The sequence below is a fragment of the Falco punctatus genome (genome assembly GCF_963210335.1).
Source record: "Falco punctatus genome assembly, chromosome: 1".
NCBI lineage: Eukaryota > Metazoa > Chordata > Aves > Falconiformes > Falconidae > Falco > Falco punctatus.
Window position 1 is genome coordinate 88499810 of NC_137580.1, and position 16445 is coordinate 88516254.

General features: G+C 42.8%; 1 protein-coding gene across 2 annotated transcripts in view; it reads left to right on the plus strand.

The window, feature by feature from the left end:
* Window positions 1-16445, plus strand: part of CABIN1 (calcineurin binding protein 1) — a 120648-nt gene that overhangs the window by 68113 nt on the left and 36090 nt on the right. The gene's annotated exons all lie outside the window — the stretch shown is intronic.

Below are 16445 nucleotides of genomic sequence, written 5' to 3' on the forward strand. Positions count from 1 at the left end.
CCTTCTCTGGTTGTTACTGACTTAAAGACCCAGAAGATTAAAAAAAGAAAGGGGTGGGGTGGGGGGAGCATTTGATGAAATGAGACCCTTGAAGAAGGGAACAGGGGGTGAAATACAAACTTGCCACTTTTAATGGTCTGGAATAGTGCTTTGCCCCCTTCCTTTCCCATCATAAATAATGAAAGACAAGTATAGGACACAGTCTTTGAGGATTAACAGTTGCACCTAGGATAATTGTTCTTCTTTCTCAGAGATGGTTTGCTGAACTGAAAGTATTCATTATGAGTATTTATTTTTAAAAGGACAAATGTTAGGTCATCTTGTTGACTCTGGGTATGTTTCAAGTTCCCTGTAATTGCTCTGTCAGTCTTTTTGCCATCCATTCTTCCTTACCAAAATGCATAAAGTCACACTGTTTTGTCCCCCTATCACCTAAATTAAGTTTAAAAAGCAGTAGATGTTAGCTATTTCTACAGCCCTCATTTGCACAGTGTCTCCAACTAATTAAACAAGAAAATACTGTATGATCTTTTACCCTAATCGGCCAGAAGGTTTGAGTAGTGTGTCCCAAATACTGCACTGTGTAAAAATAAATAATGACAAGACCTTTGATATTACAGTGTTATGACTGAATCAGGAATGTGGGACTAGTGGTGCCAGTGAACTTCTGCAGCAGCCATTTCACCAGTGAGCCTGGAACAGGCAGCAATGCGAGTAGGACTACCTAAGCCAGAGGTATAGCTTAGAGGTGTGCTTATAGGTGCGTGTAACTCAAGGTTACTTCTTGACTGACATGAGTGCCAAATATCACTCCCTTTTTTGAACACAAAGTCAATAGTTTTATCTACTTTTTGCAACAACCCTGTGGAATTTAGAGTGTCTCTGTAATGTATTTTCCATATCCAGAATGTGGAAGTCCTGTGGTATATTGCTGGTTCCCACGGGTACAGGGGATGTTGCTTACACTTCACTGAGCATCTTTGTCTTTCACCTTAGGTGGTAATTACATTGGAATTCTTTTGCTTAGTAGCACCATAAGTTATGTACAAACAGTGCAAAATTCATTCTGCTTGTGATGGTTCAGACAGCTGAATAATGTGTGCTATAGGAGTCCACAGTGCAAACCTGGGAAATATAGTGGTGATTAGTAGAAGTGGTGATTGAGAGAGATAAGAATTTATAAGAAACATTTGGAATTGTACAGAATCAAAGATAATTTGTGGTGGAAAACATATCCTTTTAAACTCTAAAGAGACAAATTTGTTTCCTGAATTTAAGTTGTTAATGGACCTTTACCAAATAATGGTTCTATACAGAAGCAATAATGAATCCTATGTGTAGTAAATATTCCAATTAGGGATATTTTAAAAATTTGCTTGTTTGTACAGCAGTTTGAAATCTAGTAACTATTACTGTAAATCTTGTTTAGCTTTTATTATCATTTAGAATCATAGAATCATTTAGGTTGGAAAAGACCTTTGAGATAATTAGGTCCAACCATTAACCCAGGACTGAAAGGCCACCACTAAACCATGTCCTTAAGCACCACATCTACACGTTTCTTAAACATCTTCAGGGATGGTGATTCCACTGCCTCCCTGGGCAGCCTGTTCCAGTGCCTGACCACCCCTTCAGTGAAGAAATCTTTCCTAATATCCAGTCTAAAACCTTCCCTGCCATAACTTGAGGCTGTTTCCTCTTGTCCTGTAGCTTCCTATCTGGGAGAAGAGACCCCCCCTCACCTGCCCACAACCTCCTTTCAGGCAGCTGTAGAACATAAGGTCCCCCCTGAGCTTCCTTTTCTCCAGGCTGAACAACCCCAGTTCCCTCAGCTGCTCCCCATAAGACTTGCTCTCTAGACCCTTCACCAGCTCTGTTGCCCTTCTCTGGACATGCTCCAGCACCTCTATGTCCCTCTTGCAGTGAGGGGCCCAAAACGGACTTGAGGTGCAGCCTCACCAGTGCCAAGTACAGGGGGATGATCACTTCCCCAGTCCTGCTGGCCACACTGTTTCTGATACAAGCCAGGATACTATTGATTTACCTTCTTGGCCACCTGGGTACACTGCTGGCTCATGTTCAGCCAGCAGTTGACCAGCACCCCTAGGTGCTTTTCTGCCAGGCAGCTTTCCAGCCACTCTTCCCCAAGCCTGTAGTGTTTTGGGGGGTTGTAGTGACCCAAGTGCAGTAATCAGCAGTTAGTTTTGTGGAATCTTGTGCAATTGGCCTCAGCCCATCAGTCCAGCCTGTCCAGATTCCTCTGTAGAGCCTTCTGTTCTCCAGCAGATCAACACTCCTGCCCAGTTTGGTGTCATCTGCAAACTTACTGAGGGTGCACTCGATCCTCTCGTCCAGATTATTGATAAAGATACCAAACAAGACTGGCCCCAGTACTGAGCCCTGGGGAACACCACTTGTGACCGGCTGCCAGCTGGATGTAACTCCATTTACTACCATGCTTTGGGCTCAACCATCTAGTTGGCTTTTAACCCAGCGCAGAGCACACCCATGCAAGCCATGTGCAGCCCATTTCTCCAGCAGAACGTTTTGGGAGGCTGTGTCAAAGGCTTTGCTAAGTTCCAGATAGCCAATGTCCACAGCCTTTCCCTCATCCGCTGGGTGGGTCATCTTGTCATAGGAGATCATTTAAAGATGTCTCTGTTCTTGCTGCTTTTTATGGTACCATGACTGTTCACTGCAACAGCTAAGAGGTATTATTAGAAAACAAAATCCTTACATTGACATGCTTATGGCTTAAAGGTGTTCAGTTGTGCAGAACTTCTATATGACGCAATTTCCAATCTAGTGAGCACCCAGTCCTAGGGCTATTAACTTTAAACATTTTACAAGGTATTTAATTCCAGGGGCAACTATTTAATTTGCATAAATAAATGACAATACATAGGAGGAAAATTCCAGTGCAGTAGAGGAGATAGATGCTCTGCTGCTAACAGTGACTAAATGAGCAGATGAGAAAGGGCAGGTCAAAAAGAAGCCTATTTGCATGAATACATAGAAAGTAAGTATACATTTCAGTTCTGTATTTAAAACATAAATCTGTGTTATGTGGTCAGGAGAGTAAAGGTTAATGGATTTTTAAAGTGGGAGAGCCAAAACTGCACTGTTAATCAGTATAGAATTGGTTATTGCCTTTGGTAGCAAGATGTAAGAGGTGATGAAGACATGGGTTATTTTGAAGAGCGGTAATGCCCACAGTGAAATCTTAGCTTTAAAACAAAAAAGCTGACTTGTACAGTTTAAGTGGAGAGATAAACACGGCGTATTGTTGATTAATGTAATTTTATAAAATATAAATAGGATAGCTAAGTTTTTTCTTTAGCTTTTTTTTCAAGATGCTGTTAAACATAACTGCATGTATATAAAGTATGCGAATAAGTAGGAAGGGGCAAGTTATATGGAGCTTTTAGTGTGAGAAGCCTAGAACTAATGTGTTAGAAGAGGAACAGGAAGAAATGAGAAGATGGTTAAAAGTGGTTAAAATGATGGTAAAGAAAGATAATCTTAGCAACTGACTTCTGCATAGTGTGTAGGGGCTGTTGCAGTTGTGGAGCAGGCTGTTAAACCTGAGGTGTTAGTAAACAGGGTAGATTTTGAGCACTTCAGAATAATCCTAGCAGTTGGGAAGGGAAAAAAACCCACCACCAAACCAACCCCTGCGATGCTTAGAAAGGCAAGGAGGAAGTCAAAGCAGCTACCCCGCTTGCGAAAGTGAGAGAAAGGAACAAGTAAAGATGAAATGTTTGAACTTCTGTGGTGAAGGTAATCAGGTGCGGAGCTCGGATGAGTGGCTGGGAAAAGAAGATCAGTTCAGCCGTGCTAAGCTGGGACTGAGAAAGAGGAATCGGTTTGTGAGGCAGGATTAGATGGACTGAAGTTGGCAGTCGACTAGCACACGGTTTGGGTCTCTTAATACGGGATTGACTGAAAGCAGCGAACGAAGGGAGAGGGAAATGCCGGGGGGAAAGACAAGTGTAGACCTTTGTGTTCCCCTTCAGTTTGAGAAAGGGAGAAGGACGTAATGAAAGCGGTGGCAAAGGATGGGGAGAGAAACGTGCCACCAGCACCCCCTGCTATCGCAGGAGCTGGAGATGAGTGAGAAAACCCTATGCCTGGGGCAGGGGACGAAATGACAGTAGAAGCGCAAGGAAATGGTGTCATAGGATTGTTCTGTCGTTCGGTGAAAGGTGGTCGGGGGCCGTGCCGGGAGCCGTGGCGCAGCGCGGGGCGGGGGCGGGCGGGAGCTGCGCACCCGGGTCCCCGCCGCACGGGGCAGCCATGGCCGCGGGGGCGCCGGGCGGTGGGTGGCATCGGCCGCGCCGCTCCGCTCCGGGTATCCCGCCGGGAGCGCGGGGGGCCGGCCGCGCTCCAGAAAAATAGGTCACCAGCGGGCCTGCTGTGACGGCGAGGTGAAGGGCGATGGAGCGGCACCAGCGGGGGGTTAAACTGGGTCAGGGAATATTTTGGGAAGGTCGGGCGGACAGGTGGGAGCGGCCGGCCGGGGGTTACTAGCGCTTGCAAAGCGACGGGAGCAGCTGTTTACTCACTTGCCCTAAGTGGGATGGCCGCGAGCCAGGCTCGGCGGTAACTGGGACCAACATCCGATGTCAAACAAGACCGTCCCTCCGGCAGGCGAGCGAGCAAACAGCTCCAGCCCCCCACGCCGCCCCCCGCCCCCAGTTGCAAAGAAAGAGGAGGGGTGGGGGGAATAAAATAACTAGCCGCGGCGGCAGGAAATCTAAGGTATGCGGTTTCCAGCGGTCGGGCGAACTCCGGTGCGAGAGGAAGTGTGAGCCGAGCGGGCCGGGGGCGGGCGCGGCGGGGCTGGGCTCGGCTCGGCCCGGCCCGGCCCGGCCCGCGCGGTCAGGTGGGGGCGCCGGGGGCCCGGGCGGGCGCGGGCAGCCGGGGAGCTCCGGCGGAGCGACCCCCGCCGCCTCGGTAATGGGGGGGGTGGGGGGGTGGCGGCCCCGAGGCCGTGGGAAGCGGCCGCCCCGCGCGGGGGGTGGGCGGGGGAGGCTGGAGGGAAAGTTCGCCCCGCGCACACGTACCCCCCCGCGGGGGGCAGCGCGCCTCTCGCCCGAAGGGGGGGGGGGGGGGGGGGGGGGGCAGCGTGCGGGGCCGTGCCCCGGGGGGCGCCGCGGCGGGGCCGGCTGCGGTGGTGTTGTAAGTTTGCGCGCCCCTTGCCCCCCGAGGCACAGCCGGCCGCCGGTTCCCCGTGCTGCGGGGCGTTTCTCGCTGCCGCGCCTTTGGCCCTTCCCCGGGCGGCTGCCCTCCGCGGGGGCCATAGGAGCTGGGCGCTGGTGACATCGGCCGTCGTGGTTGGGAAATACTTGTTTCGTTAGTTCGGTTCGCCATCGGTTAGGGCTGTAACGGATCTGCTCTGCTGCACGGAGGAAAATCCCGAAAGCAATGGGCAACGCGGGAGTCGGGAGAAGTTTGGAAGGGGGGACGGAAGGGTGAGAGATTTTTGTTCTCTTCGGTCTGTATTGCTAGGGATTTCTTGGTCTCCTTTCTCCACCCCCTTAATGGGATGAATTATTTAGCACCCTCGCTTTCAGTTCAGCCCTAAAGCTTGTACGGGGAGGCTTTCATGTCTAGAAGAAAAAAGAGACGGTAGGTCTGTAAAAATCATGTCTGGCACAGAGCAACCCAGCTGTGATCTCTGGTGTGTGCTCTGCGTTCTGCCTACGACAGCCAGGCTCGTGCTGGAGATTCCCTGTCTTAACGGTGACCTAACGGCAAAGCCTGTTGTTCAGTATCTGTTTTGCATGAGCTACTGTGCTGTAGCAGTCACTGCTCCATTCAGCTAAAGGCAGAGAGAGGATAAGAGGATTCCGATTTAATTAGCAGTTTGTTAAAACCAGTCAGCTTTGTCTGATCACATTTATAATTTTAGAACGTATGTCTTAATTGCAGTAAATTCTGGTGGTGTGCATAAAGCAAGTGCCACATGCTGTTTGCAGCATTGGCCGTGGCAGCTTCGTGTTTCTATCTTTTTAATTTACTGCAGCATGTGTTTATTTGTGCAATGGCAGATTTCTGTGCGTGCTGTGGGCATTTTGCATGAAGCAGATCTAGGAATTAAAGCATATGCTGTGGAGGTTTTTATTACCCAGTGAGCTGCAAGATGTGTCTTTTTTTATTGGAGCATATTCAGGTTGACATCTTGAATACCCAGATATTGTTCTGGTTGTTTTCAATAATAGGACTTTTGTGTGTTTTTAGCATCTTTATTGGAGTCTGAAATACTCTAAATGTTGAGGCCTTCCTCGCTTCTCCTCCCCCTCAATAATTACTGTGGTTGTTCTCAGACAAATAATTTCTGTCTCATAATATTCCTGAAATCAAACACCAGCAGGCTGTACCCTGTCTTCTGCCTAGCTAACTGAGTCACTGCCATGCCTTGTGCTAGATTAAGCTGTTGTAGTATTGCTGCTTGTTGAATATTGAAGATCCCTGGTGTATACTGTGATTTACGTTACTGTAAATAGGGTAATTGAATTATAGCTTCTCTGCAATGTCTTGTTCCTCTGGTGTTATCAAAGATTAGTCAACTTTACTTGGGGTGCTAGGCAGGCTGCTGCCTAAATGTTTACTTGAATTAGAGATTTCCACTAACTCTTATAATTGGATAAAGAACTACTTTTTTTTTTTTTTTTAAACCCTGTATTGCTGAGTAAGTCCTGGGAGTCTCTGAAAGCAAGACAGCATTAGGTGTTAACACACCCCACCACCACCACCCCCCCAAAAAAAAAAAGATAAAATACTTGAATAATAGAGTTAATTAAATTCTTTTTTTATTGCATGAATTCCTGTATCAGAGGAGAAAAGATACTCCAAGGTTAGCTATGGGGTGCCTAATAGTAAGAGATTTTTTTGCCTTTTATAGCAGTCAGGACTCATTCAGGGCCTCCACTTGCTGGACAGAGAAGGGAAGTATTCTATGGATGCTGCTGTAGTGGGGGGAGAAGAGATAATGAAATGAGTTATCTGTCAGCTCCTAATAACTTAATCTGGAGATCGTAATTGATGAGGCTGAAACGTGCAAACTCACGTAGAGTTTGAAATGAGCGTCTTGTCCAAGGCGTGACTCTTTTTTACCATTGTACATGTCTTTTTCTGGTTCATAGCCACTAACATGGGCTACTTGGTTTTTACTACCTATTTTAAATAAGCTTCTTCCTGCCCTCAACTTCAGCTGACAGCTTGAAATCCAGGATGTGTACTTCTGTCATTCCTAAGCCAGTATGAAACCTCAGGCAGAACTGTGACCTTCAGATATGCAGTCATGTATTTGCAAATCCATGTCTTTATAAAACTGGCATTAAAAAAAGAAAAAAGGAATAGGGAATCCTAGCCAGACCTTGAGGATTCTGATATGAGATTAAAAGGCTTTTCCACTAGCTCCTGCTGTCATTTTACCTCTGTCAGAACACTAGAGGAGTTTCCGTTTTTGTTTGGTTCAGCTTTCTCTTGCTTTTGTTCTTCTTAACATTGCTGAATGATGCAAGTTTTCCTCTGTGCTTCCAGATTGTGTGCACATACCAAAATACCAGCCAGTGATGGAACGTGTCATTTTTGTTGCTTTCCAAAAGACCTTTAGAATTTGATGGCTAATACTGAACAGTTGACTATAATTTTCTTAGTAGCGTTCCTGGTATGTATGGCATTTTATATTTTCTCCTGGTTTAGTACTTGTTTATATTCATGGTATTAAAAATATTGACAGTTCTTTGCATTCAGATATGCAACTGTCTTAATTTTTGTAAAATAACTTTGGAATCTGTTCAGTGAAAATTACTATCTTTTTCCATAATCTTGACTTTTTTGTGAAATAACCTTCAAAAGCCCCTACCTAAGTATATTTTGAAGGCTGTGGCTCATAACTACTGAACAAAAGTCTGAGGTCTGAACAACTCTAATGAAAATTTGATGAAATATTGCCAATACCCAACCAGAGGTAGTCATTACAACTACATATTAATATGTCACCTCCTAATGACAACTTGGCTCTTTTCTGATGAAGTTGCAGTATGTACGGTACACAAATAGATTTGGTTTTGTGTTGCATCACCTTGAACCTACTTACTCTTTCATGCTTACCCGGTCAAGAGGAGCTATGCCCAACAGGTTGCTGAGGAAAGATGTACTCTCTTGAAAAGTCCTTATGTAGGCCCCCAAAGTTAGATGATGTATCTGCATGATCACTCACAATATTCCGAGATAAGAGAAACTGATGTGTCTGAAGGATGAATCTTAGCTAAAAGCTATTGTAAGGAGAATGTTTCTAGGTAATTTTATATGAAGATGAAATTTTATATCACGATACAATTAAGCTGAAGACTCTTTCCTAGGAATTTTAAAGATTATCACTAGATTGTATTTTATGAGCTGCCATATGATACTGCTTTAGAGCATTTTCTCTTTTCAAAAACTGTGATTGACATTAGTAGCAAGTGTTCTCTGGACCTTTTGATTTATGTTCCTTCAGGCTCAAAGACCTCTTTTAGCAGGTTCTCCTGGTACCATGTATTCTAGTGATTTGATGCTGACAAGAATGAATGACAAGTGCTTGGTCACTGTTTTCTAAAATCATGGTATTTTCCTCCACACTGCTGCTCTAACCTGAAACCCTCTAGCTTTGGGTATTTTCTGAGATTTTGAGTCTAACTTGGTGATACAGTCGTAAAATATACAGGTGGATGATGTTACTTTTTCTAAGCGTTGTATGAATATGCTGAAAGATTTTGAAAACACTGGGATTTTATAACTTCTTGTCTTGATATTTTAGAGTATGTGTCATTATGTGGAAGAGAGTCTAAAATCTTAACACTCCATGCTGCCAGTGCAGGGATGCTGCATGTCATCTGTGGGGCAGGAGTGGGCAGTTAAGCATTTTGTTTGCTGAAAAGTAAGGGATGTAGGATTGAAGAGCAGTCTTTGTTGGCATAAAAATTTTGAGTGTTTTGGTAAAAGAACTTTTTTAGCACTCTGACAGCCTAATTTAAAATACTCAAAATCAGTTGAGTGTTCATGTATTGGGTAATCAGTAATTTCCATCTGAAACTTGGATATTTAAGTAAGTAGGTGAAAATGTGTTTCCTTGAATCCTGTGAAATGCTTCAAGCCTACTGAAATAGTAAAAGGTGGCATCCTGTACTGGAAGGAGGCCCTTACTGCAGTGTTTCAGCATGAAGAATCTCTGAGCAACTCACAATTTTACGTTAACAATGAGCCGGATCTCAACGATTAGCATACATCCTAATGTTACAAAGTTCTTGTCCTCCTTTTCTTTCTAGTGTCATGTATACTGCACTAGATGGTGGAGGTGAATCAGTGGAAGCTGTTTGGAGATAGACAGCTTTAGGTACCTGTAAGACAGGTAGGTAAGTTTTAGCATTTTTCCTCTACTGCACTCATCTGCCGAACTTGAAAATTAGCAGATGTTCATCTTCTGCTTGTAGCAGCTGCCTTGCCCTTGGCCTGTTTGGACATTCCACAGATTGTATCATTCTCCACATCCTTTTGAACATCTGTCTTATGTTTAACTTACTTTTGCCATGTAAGCATTGTCCTGTTGTTGTTCCCAGAGGAGTGGAAGGGAAGGGCTACCTTTTGGAGAGGGAGACATTTGAGACTTACCTCCAGACTTCAACTCTTCTGTCCCTGCATTAGGTTGCTAGGTATTGCTAATCTCTTCTTCATGCCTAGGCTTTGTTATGCTGTACTACTCTTGTATTCTTTTAAGGCAGAGTGTTGTCAGAATAATGTTAGTAATACACTGTGCCAGGTTTGCTATTTTTGGGTGATATTACCAGTTGTAGGCAAAGATGATAGCTGATAGTTCTGTGTTCTGAGGCAATTTTAGATTTTCTTAGAACTAGGCAAAATCCCTCCACCAAATAGAGCACAGTACTGGTGAAAGTGCATGGATGCTATTAGCTGTTTACTTTGTAACCTCTGGGGAGATGGGGCCAGTCACTCTAGTGACAGAAGTGAAAGTCTAGGTAAAAAAAATCTCAGGATCCTGAAAGTTGCCCTTCTGTGGGAACCAACAGCTTCTCCCAGCTTTGTGTTAGCCCTAATTCTCTTTCTAGTTCTTCAGCACCTTTAGGAATAAGAATGGATAGTGGGGCTTGACCTCGGCATGCCAATGGTAGAGACCAGAGCCACCTTGCAGACTTGACAGTTGATATTTATGTCCCCTAATATTTATCATCTTTTATGATGTAGTCATCATCCTTTGCATTCAAAGGAGATAGTTGTTTCTAGTGTGTAGCTCATCTCATCCTAAGATGGAGCCTGTAATAGCTCAGGTGAGCCACATCCCCTACATGACTTTTTCTCTTTGTAAAAGGTTTCCAGGTGATAATCATTAAATGTGTGTGTCTGTATCATAGACACATGGAGTCAGATTAAATGAATTCCACACATTGTCAAAAAAATGAGAATTTGCTAATGTCTGCAAAGGGCTAATGCAAGGAGCCTGCCCACTTCCAGGCAGATGGATGGACTGTACCAAGGTGGTTTCATTAGCTTTGAGTACCATTTGTGTCTGATGCCAGGCAGTCTGGTTGTAGCAGATATGCAGAAAAGATCTAAGCAGAAAAAAACCCTCTTAAAACAATGAAAGGCTGTCTGTTGGGCAAACCAGAACCCTGTCACTCTCTAGATGTTCCCTACTAACCATTTATTTTGGTGATAAAGAAATCTTCCTGCATCTGACCCCTGCAAATGCCTTTAAAGAAATGCAAAATCCTGATAAATTTCCTTTTGAGGGTTTCATATTCTTTCATTAGGTTTCTGCACCAGGTTATTTGCTTGTTAGAAGACCTAGAAGCATTCTGTATTCTTTGAATTTCTGTGTTTCATATCTTCCCAAAGGAGGAATTCCAGGCTCTTTTAGACAGGGACAGGATGTAAAACCAAAGTCTACCTCAAAAAGAGATACTGAAGTACCAAAGGCAGACTCAGAAATCCCAGCACGGGTGAGCAGACGTCTTTCTCAGTGTTCTCTTTTGAGTAGATAGAGGTGCCTGACTAAATCTCTGGATGGCTTCTGCTCTTCTGCATCCTTTTGGCAAGTCTCTTTCTCTCCTTTTTAAACTCTGGATTGGCTGCCAGACACAGTGAATGAAACTTACTGCTGATAATTTAATTCCTTTCCTAACCAATCCCTTTTTCTCTCTTTCCTAAAATACTGCTGGTAAAAGGGAGCAGCTTCTGGAGGAAAGCCAATAAATATACTAAGTAATTTGTTCAAAAGTCTTTTTGTCAATAACTGACCTTCCAGCTTGAGGAGTTGTCCAGTTGTCCAAAAGGGAACATTTTTTAATGTTGGGAACAACAGAAACCCAAATCAGAAAACCTAAATCAAAACCAAAACCCAAACCACCAAAAAACCCGGTGTTCCACAACTGTATCTTCAAATCCGTCTTTGCTTTAGCACCCCAGATTTGCAGAGTGGAGAAATAAGGGGCTAGAGGGACTCTAAGGATTGTTTCTTAGCGTACCTTGGGGAAGGATGCTGCACCAGCACTGTTGGCATTAGCCAGGAAAAATAGTGCGAGGAGCAGTCGTCTTTATCCAGGGGATGATGCGTTATGCGCACACCTCCTGTGTTTCCTGGATTTTCAAGTGGGCGATGTCTGCCTGAGGCACACACTGTTGCAGAGCTCTGGAGGGAACACAGTTGTATCATTGCTCGAACAGGATTGCAGCTTCAAAACAGGTTTTAAGAGAATGGCCTGTTGCTCCTTCTTGCTTTCTTCTCTATCTTTCTTTCCATTGTAGCCATGGAGTAGAATGAATTCTTTATTTCCTTTTTTTATAGTCTGGTTAGCCAATTCCCTTTAAAAAGACATGATGTGACTTTCTGTTGACATGGTTGTGAAATCACATGGTACATGGGAACCATCTGAGTAAAACTCCTTGAGCCTCCTGACCCGGTGAACAAAAAGCTCTAGATTCTGCCTGGCGAACAGCCAAACCCCATGTTTTGCAAAGGCGATCTGTAGACCTCAGTTTCTGTTTCACTAATTCCACCTGAACTTGTAACTCATCATCTTAACAAGGCATTTCTGGTTTTATATAATAGCTTATGCAGCAGGGAAATTACTTCCTTTCCCTGCCTCGGGTGTTTACGTCTCTGACATGCTCACACATAATAGTCTCTCCAGGTGGGTATGGCTTGTGTGTTCTTTCAATATGGTTAAAATCAATTTAATGTCAACTGTAAAATGATTGTTCTAGAAACTAAAAAATCTGAAATCTAAGACTCTGAAAATAGTTGTATTTTGAAGAGAGAATTAAGAGGTGAAATTGTCCATTATGTTTATCAGCATATGATAAATGGAACATGTGGAGCATTTTCATTTGTCAATATTTTTCATGTTGCTCTCTTGCTAAAATAATGTTGCAGAATTCAACAGTTCTTCCAGAAAGCATACATGCTTTTTATTCACTTGGAATGAGTGTGTGTATTTAAAAAAAAGACAAAAAGAAATAGACAGTATTTACTTTGTAGACCAGGAATTATAGTCCTGCTTGGTTCTGATTTATTGAAAGGAAGTTGCTGCAGTTTTGCCTTATTTCTGTTTCCTTTTCCAGGCTGATAAAATGTCATTTATTTATTATCATACTTTTTTTTAATATTCTTTACTGTACTATGTGAACAAGAGTAAAGTAGACAAGAGGAGTGCTGCTTAAATACTCTTTAAAAAAGTTTGTAAGATTTTTCTGCAGTTGGCTAAGTTATGGAAGCAAAGGCTGATTTTTTTTCCCTTGATGACAAGTCACTGCAGCTAATAATTTTAATATTCTGAATACAGCTGCTTTCATTTCTTAATACTTTTGTACCAACTCACATTCCTGTTGACAGAGGTGGAATTGTTCCACTAAGTGCTGAATAGCAGTGTGGATGAAATGAGGAATCGAGGAAGAAAAATAATAGAATTGTCTGTAGAAAAGAAGAAAAACCAAAATCAGCTGACAGGGTGAAACAATAAGAGATAGGGGAGCATGTTAAGACAATGAGAAAAGGTGGTTTAGTAATTTGCTAAATGGAGGAAGAACAGCGGTTTTAATGGTTACGCTCAGACACAGCAGGAAGACGTGAGTCAAGCAAACACATACTTAGCAACTTTATACTAAATAAAGTGATGCTTACAGAGGGGAGTATGGATATTCAAAGCATGCACTGTGCTTTCTTAGCTGAAAAGAGTGAGCTTTCAAATCCTGTGTGTTTAAACTGTTCAGCTTGAACCATATTCCTTTCCTTTTCAGGCCCCCAGTGGAAAGATGTTAGGTTGACCTAAGTAGCTGTGAAGAGAGGACACAAGTAACGTTAGTACTACTTAAGTGTGTTGTGCTTAACCCTGTATTAAAAGTCTTTAAAAAGAAAAAAGAGTTTAGGAAAGTGTTTTTGCTTTGGTCACTTGAAGGCAGCAGTAGAATTGAGTTTGTTGTATGTGGTGCAGCTTGCACTTCTGGGACTTCTTGGGGAAAAAAGAGAAGGAAAAAAAAAGAGGGAGTTGAGTCGTAAGTAACGGGAGGTCTTTATTTGTAACAGTAGTGTTTTTAATGTGTTTACTTGTTATATGTGAATCGGATTGTCTAAACTATGACTAGCATTTCTCCATTTCATTCATGGAGCATTGAGAGAGCAAAGTTTGATCTCTGCTTAGAAAATGGCTTACTCTGAAGCTCTCTATTGTCAGCAGCAGCCATCCCCAGAGAAGTTTGGGTTTTGTCGAGAACTGTCAGCCTTTCCTCCTCAGAGAGGCATTCCTAAACCCCAGGGAATCCCCTCCTGTAAAGTTCTGGAGTATGCAGCATGGAGGAATAATAAGCACTTCCTTCCTTTCTATTTTGAGTGACTGAACTGGAAAGTAGCTGCTGTTGCTGTAGCTTGTGCTCACAAAAGCCTGTGCAGCATGGTCCTCTTCTCCTCACCCTCCTCCCCGGGTCTTCAATTCTTTTGCAAGGGTAGGTTGTGCAGCAAGTTTCAAACTGAAAAAAATTAAGAAGTATCACCAGGAATATGGTAGATTAACTTCGTTATTCAGTTTCATATTTAATGTAAAATTCAGTATTATTGTTATCTGCAGGATTTTCTTGTACTCCCAGGTTTATGTTTTTTCTAGCAGTGCATATCAGGCTTGTTTCCCCTGCCCCCAGCTCATACAGAGTGTTTGTTTAGCCAGGAAGGCATGGAGAGCAGCTTGGTGTTTTGGGTCATGAGAGGCATTTTGGAGTTGTTGGAAGCATCTTGCGCCTTCCTCTAGTTTCGTGTAAACAGCTTTGCTGGCTGTTGCAGAAGCGGGGAGAACCTTTCAGCTGCAGGAACAGTGGCCATCAAACAAGGGCAGTGCACTGGACTTAAAAGCCTTTTGGTGGCCAGAGCTGGAGACATTTTGTGAAGTGGCCTGGGTGGTGATAATCAGTAACAAAACCTTTCAAAGAACTGCAGATGTTGATCACAAGGTTCTGCATTCCTCAGTGTGTGTGTAATTTCAAGAGAGGTACTTTGCTAAGAAAACTGAATTTTCAAATGATGATATGAAAACTTTTTATTTTAGTCAAACTGACTAAATTTTTCTGCTCTCTTCCCCAGTTATTTCATTACAAGCTTTGCATTTGTATCTATCTTAAGTTTTGTTATATAAAAAAGAAACACAAACCCTAGCATTCAGCTTTCTAAAAAGTTGCAGTGTATGATCTGAGAAATATTCTTCCTGAAGCTTATTGATAGTTATAGCTTATAGATAGGGAAGGAAAAACTCTTGCCTGGTGTGCTTAGTTAAATTTCTCTTTGGGAGAGGTTTGAATAAGACTGTTTCTTTAGTCTTTGACTCAAACTGCAGGCTTAAAAAGAATTCCTCACTCATTAAGTAAATTCTGATATACTCACTGTAACATCAGTGTTTTGCATATTGCTTAATAAAATCACAGTGGGTGGAATGAAGATTGTTCTGACTCCTGATGGCAGGTTCTTTCTGCTTTTGGCTTGAGGCTGCATGTGAGACAGGCAGGTATGTAACATAGGACAGTAATCTTATTTATTGCTGTTTTGCATTTGTAAAACTGCAAGTCAACACATGAAAAATTGGTGACTTTTCTTTTAAAATCAGGCATTCTTTTGTAATTGCAATGATAAAGTAAACTTAAACACCCCTAATGTGAGTTTTAATTTAAGCTCTTTCCGTGTGCCCTGTTGTAGAAAGACAGAAGAGCAGCATTTCCTAAAATATGCAACTGTGTTTCTGTCAGATGGACTTTGTCACTTTCAGGCTTTCTGGCTGCAATTAGCATATTCTGTCACTGCAAATGGTTTTACTGCGTTGTTGTAATTTCTAGGGTAGCATTAAAATGTATACACAGGCCATGGGAGAAGGAGCTGCGGAATGATTTTCAACCGATACCATTTGAAAGTATCTGAAAGCTCCCTCCAAGTAATCTGCCTAATTCAAAGGAGGGATGAGATAATGCTGAGAAAGACCAGGAACCTACACATTGGCTGTCTTCCATTCCTACAATATGCATCTAAGTTGACCATAAATTGTTTTCTGTAGTTAAATTGGCTAAGTAGGCTGTTGCAATGTGGTGCATTATGAGGCATTCAGTTGTTTTAGGATTTGGCAGACACCCAGTTTACATATGTGCAGAGAAGCAAAAAATGCCAGGCCCAGAATGTGTGTGTTTCATCTGTAGCCTGAAAGGAGAGTAATTGTATAGTTGGGGGGAAGAAAAAGACTCTCTATTTAAATGAGGTATGTGCTGTTTGATGGAACTGTTACTTGCAAGATCTGTATGTGCTTGAGACCAACTGAGCTGTACGAACAGGTTAAGAGCTTTGCCACCAAGCCGCAGAAGGTACTTGTGGGCGGTGGTAGTTGGGGATAGGAGGAAGCGACGGTTGTGCCTCGGGGGGCAGTCATGGTACGGTTTTAGGTACTTTGTGGAAACGGGAAGCTACAAAAAAAAGTTTGAAAGAAAGCTTCAGAGATCAAAGAGGAAAAATGGCTTTCTCTGTGATCAATAGGGAGTAAGAGTAGAGAGCACGAGGAAAATAAAGAAAATTTTGCAGAGCAGTCTGTGTATTGTATTTAGTTGAAGTCATTGTTTCCTATTTAAAGACAGTGATATTTGTGTGTTGTATAGGAACTTGGCAAAAAAACATCCCATGGAGTAGAACTGCAGATTTTCTGAAGACGTGTAGGGGGAGGCTCTGTTGTAGACAGGCTGGTTACATATTTGCTTCTTTTGTGGTCAAATGTAATTTAAGATTGCAGTAATAATTTTCTTTGTGTTAAGATCTGAAGGATTTTGCTCACATTGAAAGTAAAGCTAAAAATATCAAAGCAAGACCTTTAAACAAGGATAAAGGAGTAAATATTTGTATATCCTGCTCTCTGAACCGGTTTGGA